General features: G+C 46.0%; 2 long non-coding RNA genes across 2 annotated transcripts; both read left to right on the top strand.

Moving 5' to 3' along the window:
* The first annotated feature begins 789 nt into the window (after positions 1–789).
* On the top strand, positions 790–3,001 carry LOC138392307 (uncharacterized). Its single transcript, XR_011234922.1, has 3 exons — positions 790–918; positions 1,621–1,709; positions 2,915–3,001. It is a non-coding gene; the product is annotated as an uncharacterized lncRNA (long non-coding RNA).
* A 26-nt stretch (positions 3,002–3,027) lies between these two features.
* Positions 3,028–9,504, top strand: LOC138392308 (uncharacterized). The gene is made up of 3 exons (XR_011234923.1): positions 3,028–3,082; positions 6,061–6,134; positions 9,355–9,504. It is a non-coding gene; the product is annotated as an uncharacterized lncRNA (long non-coding RNA).
* Positions 9,505–15,337: the final 5,833 nt, after the last annotated feature.

Genomic DNA, 15,337 nt, shown 5'->3' with positions numbered 1-15,337 from the left:
CAACTGGGTAGGATCAGAAGCCGGAAACAGAAGGGTCCCTGAAGGGATGAGGAGCCAGTGGATAAATGATGAGAGAGAACAAAGTAGGAAAAAAACAAAATGGTAGCTAGAGCGAAGTCTTATTTATCTTTAAAAAAAAAACTCAGCCTGAGAGGCTTGAGCATTTGTGAAGCAGAGAGGAGGGAGTCGGTGGAGATGACAGGTGGACACATAACTGAATGAGCAAGTCTCAAGAGAGAAAGGAAGCAACGAGGTCAGGGGCACTGGTGGAGGCATTTGCTTTACCAAGGAAACTGGAAGGGAGTTGGCATTGGGAAGTACCCTGTGAAAGATTTATTTGCTGAGGGAAGTTCAGATGGACTACCTGTGATATTACCTGCGATCTGTTCCTTCCCAGTTAGGGCTGGTACCCACAGGGGGTCGCTATGGTGATGGCAGCAGCAGCTGTCCCTCCTGTCTAATGACAGATTGTTTCAATGGTTGTAAGTCAACAACTTCCTTTCAAATAAGTCCCAAAGAAGCTTGTAAGTAACGCTTCAAATAAAAAGTGAAATTTAAACAGTAGTTTGATCATATTATTATACTATGGGGTTAAACACTCATTTGAAAAGTTTGAGTATATTTTCTGATCTTGGGATGTCCTTAGACTAGTAAGATATCAAACTAGGCTCAATAAAAATTCTACCAAGTGAGTGGCTTTCAAAAATAGAAACTAGTTACCTTGTTTGAAACCAGACCTCTGTGACATAATTTTGATTTTTTTTCTTTAGTCTAAAAGAAAATGAAGAGTTACTTGGTGCCTTGGCAAAATTAACAAAATGAAGGACTCAAACTATGCAGGTGGATTTCAAATGCCAACAACTATGACAACAAAAACACATAAGCCTGCTATAACTCTATTAGGAGAAATTGATGAATGTGAGTTCTTTTTCAAGTGAATCTACTTGTAATTATAAAATTATAAAAGCCTCCTTATAAAGAGAAGCTAGTTATAACTTAGTTAATGTGATAAACATGATTTTTAAATAAAGTGTGTGTATTCTGTATGTGATTACAATGGAGATTATTTATGATAAAAATAAGTAATTTTAAGAATAAACATTTATGAAGTTCTTTATTAATTCCAAATCTCTTAAGAATGATGCACTATAGGGGAAACACACAAGAGAAAGGTGTTTTTGTTTCTTTGTTCTAATCAGTATCCAATTAAATTACTAATGATATAACATCTACCTTAAACATTGCTAATCTTGAAAGGATAGCATTTACATAGGAATCTGTTTCAAAATTATGTCTCCAACATTATAATCTACTTTGGGGAGCATTTTAAAATCTCCTTACAGGGACCAAATTTCAAATTCAGAATTTGTCCTTTTTACCCATATTTCATTAAGGATCTTATATTTTATCACTCATTCATACCAGTTATCTTAAGTCACACGATAAATGAAAGACCACATCTCTTAATGTATTTTTGGCATTCATACTCTAAGCATATATTAGCTAATTTGAGCTTATTATTTATTACCTCTGATTGAATTTTTTTTTTTTAAGAGATCTTTGACTTAGGATTTTCAATAAATATGTTTATGGATAAATTTCTTTGTCCCCTAATTACAGCTCTCTGTTCAGAGTCTGACTTTTGCAGTAACACTCTTGACACATTAACTGAAATAGAGTGGAATCCAGCAACAAAGCTGCTAAATCAGGTAATTGAATGATTTGATACAACATAATCTTTATCCTCTTTTTAAAATTCTTTTCTGATTGGATTTTGTTGTTGTAGCACATTACTAGCTCTGACTTAATTTCAGTAACAATTGTGGCACTGAAGAAGACTTCGCTCACTCTTTATATTTATACTTGATACCTATGAGGCATCTAGAGGAAGGCTAAAAATTTCATAAGGCAAGTGTGTACTAATAGGTAAAACTTTGCTTCTAGCTCTTCACTAGCAGACCTTGGTATCTGTGATGTCTGTGAAGTTTCTGTTTTGCCTTAGGAAATACCATGAGGATAAAAAGATTGATTTTAAAAGTGTCAAAATGCTCAGGCAGATAGAATGTACAGCTCAATGCATTAGGGAGGGGTCATTTTTCCAGATAATACTGATAAAGATATGTAGTCTCATCAAAACTTTAAGAAAGAAGGAACACTGTGGTAAATAATAAAATAAGTTTAGATTCCATGTTTACTGTCTAGATTGTTCATGTTCAAAGACACATAGTTATATAATGTATTTATTAAAGGAAATTTCATTTTTATTTTGGAATGCAAGTGCAGTGCTTCTTATTATCATTAGTTAATGCCCATAAAGTACACAGACAAACTGCTTTTGTGTTCCTGAGACATACTCTAAAGGTTTATTGTTTTTTCAAAAATCCCTGGTGTAGGCTTTTTTTTTAACTTGTATAACTCTCATCATAGTAGAGAAAGTAGAGATAGGCCTCTTTGAGTATGGTACAACATAGCCTACTCAAACCCATACTATTAGTTTTAAAAATCAATAAATAATATCTGTTTCCCTTCCTGAATTCAGAGCCATCTGAAACATAAAATAGGATTTGGGAAATTAAATTATCAGCTTTATTGCTGAAGAACTTGAGGATTTGTAGCCAAATAAACTTTCCAATGTGCACCCTACCTTCCCAGTTGAACTGTGCCTGTCAGACACAGGAAACATGATTTATTTCTATGATTTATTTTTTATTCTACTCCTTTCAAAATAATCTATTCTAAATGAGCCACTTTACCAAAATGTAGACCATTAGAAAGTTGTTAAAGAAAAGAATGGCTTAAACCACCAAATGAATCAAAGTTAAATTAATTACTTAATCCAAATTTTGGTTAAGGAAACAAAGCATATATGACATGAATTCCCTCTGATTGGAAAATCTGGTTTTGTTTATTATAGAAAAATGTAGAAAGTGAGTTGAACTCACTTCGTGCTAACTATGATAACCTGGTAATAGACTATGAACAACTAAGAACAGAAAAAGAAGAAATGGAATTGAAATTAAAAGACAAGAATAATTTAGATGAATCTGAGGCTCTGGAAAGCAAAACTAAAAAAGATCAAGAGGTAAGAGAGATAGAAAATATGATACTCTAAAGTATACTTTTGAAAGAAGTCTGATTATCTTTTCTGATAATGTAAACATTTATTAAATTTTATTTTTAAATTCACAGACAACATTATGTTTTAATTGTGTACAGCATGATGTTTTGAGGTATTGTGATACGGCTAATCTAGCTAAATAACAAATCCATTGCCTCACATAGATATCATGTTTGTGGCGATAGCACATAACGTCTACTTTTTACAAGTTTTAAGAATATAATATATTGTCATTAACTATAGTCATCTACTGTACAATAGATCTCTTGAAATTTATTCTTCCTATCTCACTGTATTTATGTATTATCTGATCAAGATTTCCTTCTCCCCCTTCCTCGTAACCACCGTTTACTTTCTCTTACGAGAGATCGACTTTTGCAGGTTCTGCATTTGTGTGACATCATGTAGTATATTTCTTTCTCTGACTGGTTTGTTTCACCTAACATCATATTCTTCAGGTTTATTCACATTGTTGCAAATGGCAGGATTTCATTCTTTCATATAATTCAATGGTAGTGCATTGTGTCTATATACCAAACTTTCTTTATCCATCCTTCAGTTGATGGACACTTAGGTTGGTTCCATATCTTGCCTATTGTGGATAGTGCTGCAATAAACATGAGACTGCAGAGCTCACTCTGACATACTGATACGATTTCCTTTGTGTGTATACCCAGTACTGGGGTTGCTGGATCATACGGTAATTCTATTTTCAATTTTTCAAGGAACCCTCCTTCTATTATCCCTACAATCCCACCAATATTATAAAAGAGATCTGTTTTCTCCACATACTTGCCAAAATGTTCTCTTTTATCTTTTTGATAATAGCCATTCTAACTAAGTTGAGGTAATACTTCATTGTGGTTTGGATGAGCGATGTTGAGCATTTTTTCATGTACCTGTTGGCCATTTGTATGTCTTCTTTGGAGAAACATCTCTTCACGACTTATACCCATCTGTTAATAGGGTTATTTGGTTTTTTGCTATTGAGTGTTTTGAGTTCCTTGTATATTTTGGATATTAATAGTTGATCAGATGTCTAATGTGCAAACATTTTTCTCCCATTCTGTAGATTGTCTCTTCACTCTGTTAATTGTTTTCTTTGCTGTGCAGAAGCTTTTTAGTTCAATGTAATCCCATTTGTCTATTTTTGCTTTTGTTTTTTTTTTTTTTTTTTTTTTTTGTTGTTGTTGTTGTTGAGACAGAGTCTCACTTTGTTGCCCAGGCTAGAGTGAGTGCCGTGGCGTCAGCTTAGCTCACAGCAACCTCAGACTCCTCGGCTTAAGCGATCCTACTGCCTCAGCCTCCCAAGTAGCTGGGACTACAGGCATGCGCCACTATGCCCGGCTAATTTTTTTATATAGATTTTTAGTTGTCCATATAATGTCTTTCTATTTTTAGTAGAGATGGGGTCTCGCACAGGCTGGTCTCGAACTCCTGACCTTGAGCGATCCACCCGCCTCGGCCTCCCAGAGTGCTAGGATTACAGGCGTGAGCCACCACGCCCGGCCTATTTTTGCTTTTGTTACTTGTGATTTTGAGGACTTATCCAAAAAATTCTTGCCAAATATCCTGTCTCGTTAGTGGTCCAGTTAGATTTTTTATTTCTTTGTAATTCGGTCTTGGTAGGTTACAGAAATGTATCCATTTCTTCTAGATTTTCCAATTTGTTGGCATATACTTATTCATAATAGTCTCTCATCATCCTTGGTATTTCTGTGGCTTCAGTTGTAATGTCTCCGTTTTCATCCCTATAGCTAAGCCCTTTGAGAAATGAAGCTGCTTCCAGGTTTAAACCTGGGAGTGCAATTGCCAGATCTCTCACCTGTGTGTTGTTAGGCACTCTCAAAACAACCTCCTAGGTCTGGGGCTCCACAACCTCCTGCCTGAATCCAAAGTCTCCCACAAAGCATTTTGTCTGTAATGGGTGCAGAATTCTCGTGGGGGGATATAAACAGGTAACCTCCTGTTCCACCATCTTCCTGATATCGCTCAGAAGTATTCTCTGAAAGATATTTATTTCTAAGATTGAGATATTCAGTATCTAACCATTTTTCAGATGTACACACAGTTTAGAGAATGTATTTAATTCATTTATGTTGTTTTAAAAATAGTTGAGTCATATTTGTTTCCCTTGTGCTTACACAAGACAAGAAAGAATTAAAAGCATCTATGGGAGCGTTTGGTGTATCTGCCTCTTGGCAGATTTATATTGAGGAAATAGTTTCCTTATAGTTCCTATATTATCAATATTTAATTTATCGAGCATGCCATAAATGTGCCTAGAGCATAGCCATTTCCTGCTGAGACCAATATGAATTTAAATATCTACCTGACTGTTTTATATGTGGATGTTGCATATTAATGGATTCCTTTTCCTTAGAAAGAAAGTATATTCCTAAATAGTTAAAACATTGGAATAACTGGAGAAGCTGATTTTGCATATTTTATTTTTCTTTCTCCATGTAAGAATGTTATTGTGAAAATTAATATACCTAATACTAAATAGTTTTAATGGAACTTTAGAAATAAAGCATATGACTCATTTTCTAAGTATGTAATATTAATATTAAGCTACATGTTAAGAGACCCTAATCCAGAAACTGTCAGACTATAGAATCACAAATTATCCAAAAGATTTAAGGGGCTTCTTAGTGCAATGTGTCCTTAACCTAGAGTCCACAGACACTATGAAATCATTTTATAAAATTTTTAAATACATACTCATTTTTCTAAAACACAAAACCACGCCTGTAATCAGACTTACAAAGTTATCCATGAACCAACCCCCCACGATATATGAGCCAGTGCTTTGATATAGTTAAAATATGAGTGAATTTGCAGCTACTTTTTAGATTTCTGTATATGGCTAGTCCTAAAGGACATTCTCCCTTTTCCCTCAGTATCATTGCTTACTTTCCCACCCTTGTTTTCTTTTTAAGGGAAAAAAGAATTCTGTGCCAAAGCTATTACTTCCATTCTTCCTATAAATTAAAGTTAGTCCTACATTTCACAGGTATGGTATTCAGAGAGGTAAGAGTCTATAAGTTCTCCACAGGGTTACATTTAACTTGTTTTAAAATGTACTTGTTAATAAAGTGAAAAATGTCATGAAAAGAACGTTGGATTTCAATCCATAAAATTGGGTTTTATTGAGGGAGGTGGTCAAGTGTCATGGTTAAGAGCATGGTTTCTAGAGCAAAGCTGCCAGGATTAAAGCCCTAGTTTTGCCACGTTTCCCCTGTCCCCTCCCTCCTTTCCCAACTTGGAGTCCATGGTCTACCATTTTGATTTTTCCTGGCAACAGCCCCAGCTCTTGTCCCTTTTCATCTTCACCTGGCGGAACCTCACTGTGGCTGAAGCTGAATGTCCACTGTCTCCACCTGCAGCAGGGAAGAGTCAGTAGCTGGGACTCTCCCACGGCCAGGCTGCCTGGCTGCACCTTAACCTCAAACACAACTTGGCACTGCCTGGAAACTTCCCTTCTCCTGGTGTGGACACTGACAGAGCTGGAGGCAGGGGGAGGGGCCGGGGAGGGGAGGAAGAAAGCACGCAGAAGTTAGACATTTCTGGCTGGAGCCATAGGGTTGCAGTGGTGCCATTTACTGGAAAGATGGGGAGAAATAGTTTGGAAGAGAAACCAAGGCTTCTGGAGTTGGTTCTGACAGTTTTATCTCTCACATAGACCTTAAGCCAATGTGGATCTTCCCATCTCCACGGCCTCCAGAGTGGCCCAGTGATGGTGTGGAGACGTCAGCCAGGACACACTGGTTCACCTCTGTAGAACTTTTCAGTGGACTCGAATTTTACTGTAGGGACCAGGTGCAGTGGCTCTGTCTGTGTGTGGGAGGCCAGGAGGGAGGATCACTTGAGCTCAGGAGTTCAAGACCAGCCTGAACAAGAGTAAGATCCCATCTCTACTAAAAATAGAAAAATTAGGCCGGGCGCGGTGGCTCACGCCTGTAATCCTAGCACTCTGGGAGGCCGAGGCGGGTGGATTGCTCAAGGTCAGGAGTTCGAGACCAGCCTGAGCGAGACCCCGTCTCTACTAAAAATAGAAAGACATTATATGGACACCTAAAAATCTATATAGAAAAAATTAGCCGGGCATAGTGGCGCATGCCTGTAGTCCCAGCTACTCGGGAGGCTGAGGCAGGAGGATCGCTTAAGCCCAGGAGTTTGAGGTTGCTGTGAGCTAAGCTGACGCCACGGCACTCACTCTAGCCTGGGCAACAAAGTGAGACTCTGTCTCAACAAAAAAAAAAAAAAAAAAAAAAAAAAAGAAAAATTAGCCAGGCCTGGTGGTGTACACCTGTAGTCCCAGCTACTTGGGAGGCTGAGGCAGGAAGATCATTTGAGCCCACGAGTTTGAGGTTGCTGTGAGCTAGGCTGATGCCACGGCATTCTAGCCTGGGCGACGGAGTGAGACTGTCTCAAAAAAGAAAACCTCTCACAGTAGGATAAATCCAAATGTCGACAAGCCTTTCCTAATCTGGCTGCTGGCTTCCTCTTCCATCTCATCCCTTTCTCTCCCCACTTCACCCCATCGAATATTCTAGTTCTCCGGTGACACTCAGGTACTGTCCCTCCGATGCCCAGGTACTGTCCCATGCTGCCGGGCCCTTTGCATTTGCTGCGAGCTCGGCCTGGCGTGTGTCTCCCATGGCTGGAGGTTTCTCCAATGGCACCTTCTTAGAGAGCCCCCCGACTGACCAGAGTGATGGGCCCAGTCTCTCCCTACAATATCACCCGTTTGTTAGGTTTTACACAGAGTTTATCACACTTGCAGACTGCCTTGCTGGTTTGTTTATGAGTTCGTTCTTCCCCACTCCATGAGGGCCTTGCTGGCCTTGCCTGCTTTGCATTCCTGGCACCTGGCACGTGCTCAGCACTTGATACACATTTACTAAGTGTTTGAGTACGGGAATGGATGGACGGATGGACGGATGGACGGTTCCTTTCTGTAGGGCTGCTGTGAGCATGAGGCGTGATACTGGGTGGCAAATCACTCTGGAAATTGGCCTGTGCTGCACATGGTAGGTGATTTGCCCCAACGCCATACCTTGCACACAGTAGGGGTTCAGTAAGTGCTGATGAATCAACTCGCATCACATGAGGCAGGATGTAGGGTGTGAAGGAAGTGTAGACAAAGTGTTAGGGCTGTGGGGTCTCATAATAGGCAGGAGTGAGGGAGGCTGAGGGCCTCTCCAGTCTCATCCCTCTGGCCTCTGCCTGTCCACGCCAACCGCAGCCCATCTGCCCCCCACACCCTGCTGCTTCCCACCTCCAGGCCTTTGTTCACCAAGTGCCACCCTTCTGGAATACTGTCAGAAGGGCCACTGCCCACGCAGCCCTCACAACGTAGCTATTACCTGATTTCCCACAGATGCTGACTGAACACCACCTACTCTGCGCCCATCACCGTACCAGCCACTCAGAATCAGAGACAGCCAAGGACAAGGTGGAGGTCCCTGCCCTCGTGGAGCTTACAGTCTAGTGTGACAGAGCAAGCAGTCCAGCAATCAAAACATTAACCTCGGCAGAGCGTGGTGGCTCACACCTGTAATCTTAGCACTCTGGGAGGCCGAGGTGGGAGGATCACTCGAGGTCAGGAGTTCGAGACCAGCCTGAACAAGAGTGAGACCCTGTCTCTACTAAAAATAGAAAGAAATTATCTGGACAGCTAAAAATATATATAGAAGAAAATTAGCCAGGCATGGTGGCACATGCCTGTAGTCCCAGCTACTCGGGAGGCTGAGGCAGGAGGATAGCTTGAGCCCAGGAGTTTGAGGTTGCTGTGAGCTGGGCTGACACCACAGCACTCTAGCCTGGACAACAGAACAAGAGTCTGTCTCAAAAAAAAAAAAAAAAAAAAAGGCTAAGATGGTAAACTTTATGTTATGTATATTTTACCACAATGAAAAAAAATGTAAAGGTACAAAAGTAAATCTCACTCTGGGGAGGCTGAAGCAGGAGGATCGCTCAAGCTCAGGAGTTCGAGACCAGCCTGAGCAAGAGTGAGCTAGAAAAAATTAGTTGGATGTGGTGGTGTGTGACTATAGTCCCAGCTAAGGGGTCTACAGAAAGAAAGAATAAAAAAGAAACCTGATATCACATGTCACATATAGAAGGTAACTGTAAAGTAAATAAAATAAAAATATTAATAAGACCATGTTATCATTCCATCTATTAATCACTAATTGTCTTTCTTTTTGTTGTGTTGTTTTTTCTGCTAGTTGCCTTTCTGGCTGGCCGGCGGCTGTGGCTGGAGTCCTGATTCCCACAAGAAGGAGAAATTAACGAGGGAAAAAAAGATGTTTCTTTCTCCTCAGTGTAATCAGAGTTAGAAAGAACCAACTTTCTCATCTTGCAATTCTGTGTTAATGGTCACCCCGGGGTGCCCTGGTGCATGGTGTAGGTCCTTGAACCTCCCAGAATCATGTCATGTGCCACTCACTTCATGAGTCCTACATTTCAGGAGACACAACTGGGACATGGATGCAATGAAGGCTTTAAGTCAGAGTTGACATAACACGACTAACAGTTTAGACAAATCATTCAGGCGGCAATGTGGTAAGCAGCAAAGGCGCAGGCCGGAAACCCAGCTGCCCTGAGGAGAGGAGGTCCAGGTGGGACGTGTGGAGGGTCCAGCCTAGGAGGGACTGGAGTGAGGTGGGGGTGGGAAAGCTCAGAGGTGCAATCTGGGCAACGTAGTGACTGGCTGATGTGGGGAAAGGAGCCATCTAGGGGGACTCCGGGATTTGTAAATTTGGGGACAAGGAGGAGAGAGGTGGCAAAGACAGGAGAAGGCAGTTGTGGGGGGTGTGTTGTGTTTCAAGTGTCTGTAGGACCTCAGAGGGAGAGTCATTCATTCATTTATTCATTCCTTCATTTCACAAATATTTTCTGAGTCCGGGCAGGTGCTGGGGTGTGCTGGGCGCTGGGCGTAGGATGGTGAGCAACAACAGAGTCCCCGCCCTCCTGGGCTTATAGGATTGTGGGGGGAGGGACACACAGCAATAATCATGATGTATAAATGTGAAATGACAAACTGAAATAACAGAAGCGTATGGGTCTCTGATGGTGTGTAACAGAGAAAGCTGACCTGGCTGGGCACTCCGCAGAGCTGCCTGAGGAATGGTTACCTGGGCACAATGCTAAAAGATGACTAAGCAAAGGAAAAGAGAACTGCAACGTGGGCACAGCACGTGCAAAGATCCTGGGGTGGAGGTGGGGGAGCATGAAACATTTGAGAAACCCATGGGAGGCCAGTGTAGCTGCAGTGCAGAAACTAAGAAAGCGGGTAAGGCGTGAGGCCCAGCGAGTGTTCCCTGAATGTTCGCTCTGAACAGACTGTGTTCTCACAACCTTGCAGGTGTCATCTCGTCATCTGCCCAGCCCCCCTAAGGCCGGTGCTGCTGTTGCATCCCTATTCTCCAGATGAGGAAACGGGACACAAAGGATGAGTCAATTACCCAGAATCCTCTAGCATGGCGGAGCTCAGATTTGAATCCGGGTGGCCTGACTCCAGAGCCCATGCTCCCAGCCACTGAGCCACACTGCGTCACAAGAGGAGGCAGAGGGGTGCGCAGGCCATGCTAAAGCTTGGGGTCTTTTCCTTGGGCAGGTGGGATGGTTTCTAAGCAGGGTGATGATATGATCAGGTGTGTGTGTTTAAATGAGGCTGGGGGCAGTGGGGGCCACGAGGATGTGGGGGGGGGGCTGGGAGCAGCTGCAGTGTCCAGGTGGGAGATCTTACCCCTGAGGCCAAGCAGGGGCCCTGGCTGGAGAGGAGGAGTGCGGCAGAAGGGGGAACGACAGGACTGGGACACAGATCAGGTAGGGAGGCGGGCAGAGAGGGGGAGATGGAGGGAGCAGGCCACATTCCCAGGTTCCTGGCATGCCCGGCTGGGGGTGGGTGGAGCCTGCTCCTGGGACAGGTAAAACCCTGGAGGACAGGTGTGGGGAGGAGCAAGAATCCAGTCTCAGACTGAGGACTGTCCCAGAGCAGACATCATCAGGTCGTCAAGGGGACACTGGGGTTGAGAGCTTTGAGGGGCAGTCATGCCTGCTCACCAGTCACTGATGCGGCATGTGTGGACGGCGACATCCAGGGAGGGAGGCCAGGGAGAGGAGGGCTGGCCCCACGGGCTCTGCCCTTACTGGCCACGCAGCAGAGAACGGGCTGCTTGGCCAGAGGTAGGAGGAAGATGAGGCCGTGGCATCGTGCAAGCTGAGAGGAAGGCAGTGTTTCCAAGGCAGGAGCAGCCAGCAGAGGACAGGGTGTCCCCAAGAGGATGATGACTGTGAAGACCCAAAAGTACCCAACAAACATGATGTGGCATCGCAGTGGTCTGTTGGTGCATCGGGGTTGGGGAGTGAACAGGAGCAGCGCGTGGGGACAGTGAGTGTGGAGGACTCTTTCAAGAAGTTTGGCGGGGAGGAGGAGGAGGAGGAGGAGGAAAGCAGGCAGTTGCGGGGATGTGGGGTTGAGGGAGGATTTTTCAGAGAGAGACTTGAACACGATCCCATGGTTAGGGGAAGGGGCCTGTTGGAAGTCAGAGCGGATGCCACGGGCACCACGCAGAATCCCAGGACCGAACCTGAGCTGCCCCAGCTGCAGGGGGGCCGGAGGCTGACGGCTCTCCTCTGAGCCTCTCTCCAGGACGCGCCCTGGGCTGAACAGAGCCATGTGGCCCCAATCTGTGCCCTCCCTGCCCCAGCCCTGGAAGGCAGTGGCCTGACTCCTGGCCACAATGTGGTGTGACGCTGAGGCTGTGCCTGCTCCAGAGCTTCCTGGTGGGGTGGCTGAGGCCTTCCATGGGCCTGCGTCACAGCTCAACTGTCCCTCGGCTCCATCCTGCCTCCCCCAGCACAGGTGTCGGTCCTGAGAGCATGCCCAGTGAGCTCCCTGCTCGCTGGTCTCCGTCTCCCGGGCCCTCAACCCCAGACAGCAGTTCAGTGAGCAAGAGAGAGGAGCGGTCAGTGATCGTGGGTATTTCCCGAAAGACGGAGATCAGCTGTGCCCTAGAGAAACGTCTGCTCTGAGCTTCCGGGGAGAGGAGGCCAGGGAGGGTGGGGTGGGGGAGGTCTGATCTGGACGCTGGGACAGGTGTTTCCATTTTCCTGCGAGGTGGAGGCAGGCCCTCTGTTGAGAGGGTGGGAAGGTCGGGAGGGCCAGGGGTTTGAGGAGAATGAAGACCCGAGACAGCCGTTGCAGAAAGTGAGAACAGAAACCCTCGTGCCCTGCTGGCAGGTGTAATTCGTGCCGCTGCAAACAATCTGATGGTTCCTCAACAGGTTAAACTCAGAGTTACCTTTCATCCAGCAATTCCACTCCTAGGTATGCACCTGAAGAAACTGAAACATGAGTCACGGGCTGAATATTTGTGTCCCCCCAATTTATATGTTGAAGCCCTAAGCCCCAATGTGGTGGTATTTGGAGGTGAGGCCTTTGGAAGGTAGTTAGGTTTAGATGAGGCTGTAAAATGAGACTAGTGTCCTTGTAAGAAAAGGAAGAGACCAGAGCGCAAGCTCTGTCTGCCACGTGAGGACACAGCCAGAAGGCGGCCGTCTGCAAACCAGGAAGAGGGTCCTCATCAGAACCCGACCATGCTGGCACCTTGATCTCGAACTTCCAGCCTCCAAACCTGTGAGAAACAAATCTCTGTTGTTTAAGCCACTAGTCTATGGTATTTTGCTATGGCAGGCCGAGCTAAGACAATATGTCCAGGTAAAAACTTGTACACAGATGTTCATAGCAACGTTATTCATAATAGCCAAATAGTGGCAACGACTCAAATGTCCATCATTTGATGAATGGATAAACACAGCGTGGCATGTCCATAGGATGGGATGCGATCTGGCGACAAAACGAGTGAGGCAGCAGCACTGGCGGCGCAGTGGGTGAGGCTTGGGAACATTCTGCTGGCCACAGCCTAGCGGGAGAGGCGGACACGGAAGCGCAGTTGCGTCCAGCGAGCTGAGCGTGACGAGGGAGCTGCACACATGGGGGAGCTGAGGCTTCAAGGTGGAGGAGAAATGAGACATGGGAAAGTGGGAGGGGTGGGGGGACCGTCGACTCAAAGACACTGAGGCAAGAAGCAGCCTGCAGTGTGCTGGGAGTGACAGGCACGGGCACAGCTGGCATGCGGAGATTGGGGACGTGGCCTGGTCAGACGGTTGCTGGGTGGAGGATGGAACGGGGCGAGAAGCCCTTTCAGAGGCTGCTGTGCTCACCCAGATGAGAGAGAACAGGGGAGGGTGGAAGAGGCAGATCTGGAACATGTTTAGAAGGTAGAAGATGGGGACTTGGGGACTGGAGGTGCCATGCTCAGAAGTAGGGAAAAGAGCTGGTTTGGAGTTTCATTGCAGGCAGGTTGCACTTGGGGTTTCTGGCAGCCATCCACGTGGCAGTGTCCTGCAAGCAGGTGGACCTTTCACATGGGACTCGGGAGAGAGAGGTTTGCATTGGTGATAGAGATTTGGGTGACACATCCCGGCATGGTGGCTGAGTGCCCACAGTGGAAGGCATGAGGGCCCCAGGGAGGGCACAACCTGGGGCCCATCACCATTTACAGGGCGGGCAGAGGAGGGGGAGCTGAGGAAGGGAGGGGTGGAGTGATGGGGAGGACCCGGGTTGCCTGGGGCAAAGGAGCGGTGTGTCTCAGGGAGGACAGCAGGCTGTTCATGTGTCCACCGGACTTAGCAATCAGGCGGGCACCAGGGCCTTTTCAAGAGTGGCTGCAGGGACATACTCCAGGCTGCAGGAGGACTTAGGGGCACCTGCTAGGAGGCTGTAGGCTTGGGGACAGGCCCCTGTGCCAGCTTATCAGCTGTGCCACTGTCACTCCTTTTTATGTCCCTTCCCCAACCAGACAGAGCCTCAAAAGGGCTGATACTGTTTCTATATGTCTTTGTGTCTCCAGACAAAGTCCAGTTCCTTCAAAACATCTTGGCAGTGCACCTACAGTGCCTACCACACGCTGTGCTCAGTGTTGAGGACGTCTGCTGTGCCTCAGACTTTGGTGGGGCACACAGTAGGTCCTCAGACTGTGCAAACAAACCTCTGGGCCAGGCCCTGCCAGCAACCTGCCAGTGACCTCAGGCGAATTCTGACATTGTCTCTCTAGGAGTTTTCTCATTGGCAGTGGGTGATTCCTGAAAGACAGAGATCAGCTTTGATTTCTGGGTGATTTATGAAGCTCTTCCTTGTGACAAAATGTGACGATTCTAGGACTTCTCAGCCTGCTGCTGCATTATTTGCCCATGAGGCCTTGGCAGAGTCATAAGCCTGGGGTGGGGGCGGGGAGCAGACACTTCCCAAGACCTCTCCGCCCAAGGATCCTCCAGCTTGTTGTCCCGGTGACCCAAAGCTCTCGGCCACATGCCCCACATGCTCCGTCCCCTGCCAGCTCTCTGGCCTCAGCTGGTGCCCATGCCCACTGGCTTTCTGGGTTCCAGTCATGAGGGTCTTCTCTCAGACCTTGTTCTCCCTGCAAGCCTTTCTGCCCCAGAGCCTTCACACATGCTGTTCCCTCTGACTAGACACCCTTCCCTTAACCCCTGGCCTGGTTGACTCTTCATTCTTTACTGCTTCACTCAAATGTGGCTTCTGCAGAGGCATCTCAGATCCCTGGACAACAGTCACCGCCTTGACACATCTTCAGAGCACCCTGTGCTTCTCCCAGCGCTTGTGCAGTGGTTGAGCAAGTCATCAGTTGCTCAAGGTCTGTCCAGTTCCGCCCTTAGACTCGGGTGCGGGTGTCCCTGCCATGGGTCCCCTGCTTGGCAAGACTCCAGTCCAGACCTTCTCTGTCTGTGGCTCCCCTCACAGGATAAGGAATCTGTGGGGCCCTCTCGAAGGCCAGACCCTCCCCTTTAGACCACACTCCCAATACGAGGGACTCCAGAATGTCCCTCAAGGGTGGACTGTGTCACCAGTGGGGTAGCCAAGTGGCAGCGGGTTGCAGGAGGTATGGGCAGCTGCACATAGGGACTAGAGTGTCCACACGTGTGCATGGGAACCTCTCCTTGGGCCAAGATGGCTGGGGGTGGGAAGACAAGCGGGCAGGCTGAGGGCCAGGCCAGCTCTTCTCATGCCCACGTTGGGGCAGGGAACTCGGAAGTCACAGAAGTTTTAAATTAGAACCTGGCCTTCCAGGTCACTATCAAAGCATATGTCAGAGTAGGGGAATAGAACATATTTTATTTAACAGT

Source organism: Eulemur rufifrons, chromosome 9 (assembly GCF_041146395.1).
Source record: "Eulemur rufifrons isolate Redbay chromosome 9, OSU_ERuf_1, whole genome shotgun sequence".
Taxonomy (NCBI): Eukaryota; Metazoa; Chordata; class Mammalia; order Primates; family Lemuridae; genus Eulemur; species Eulemur rufifrons.
The sequence above is the reverse complement of the archived record's forward strand: the minus strand, read 5'-3'. Positions and strand labels throughout refer to the sequence as shown.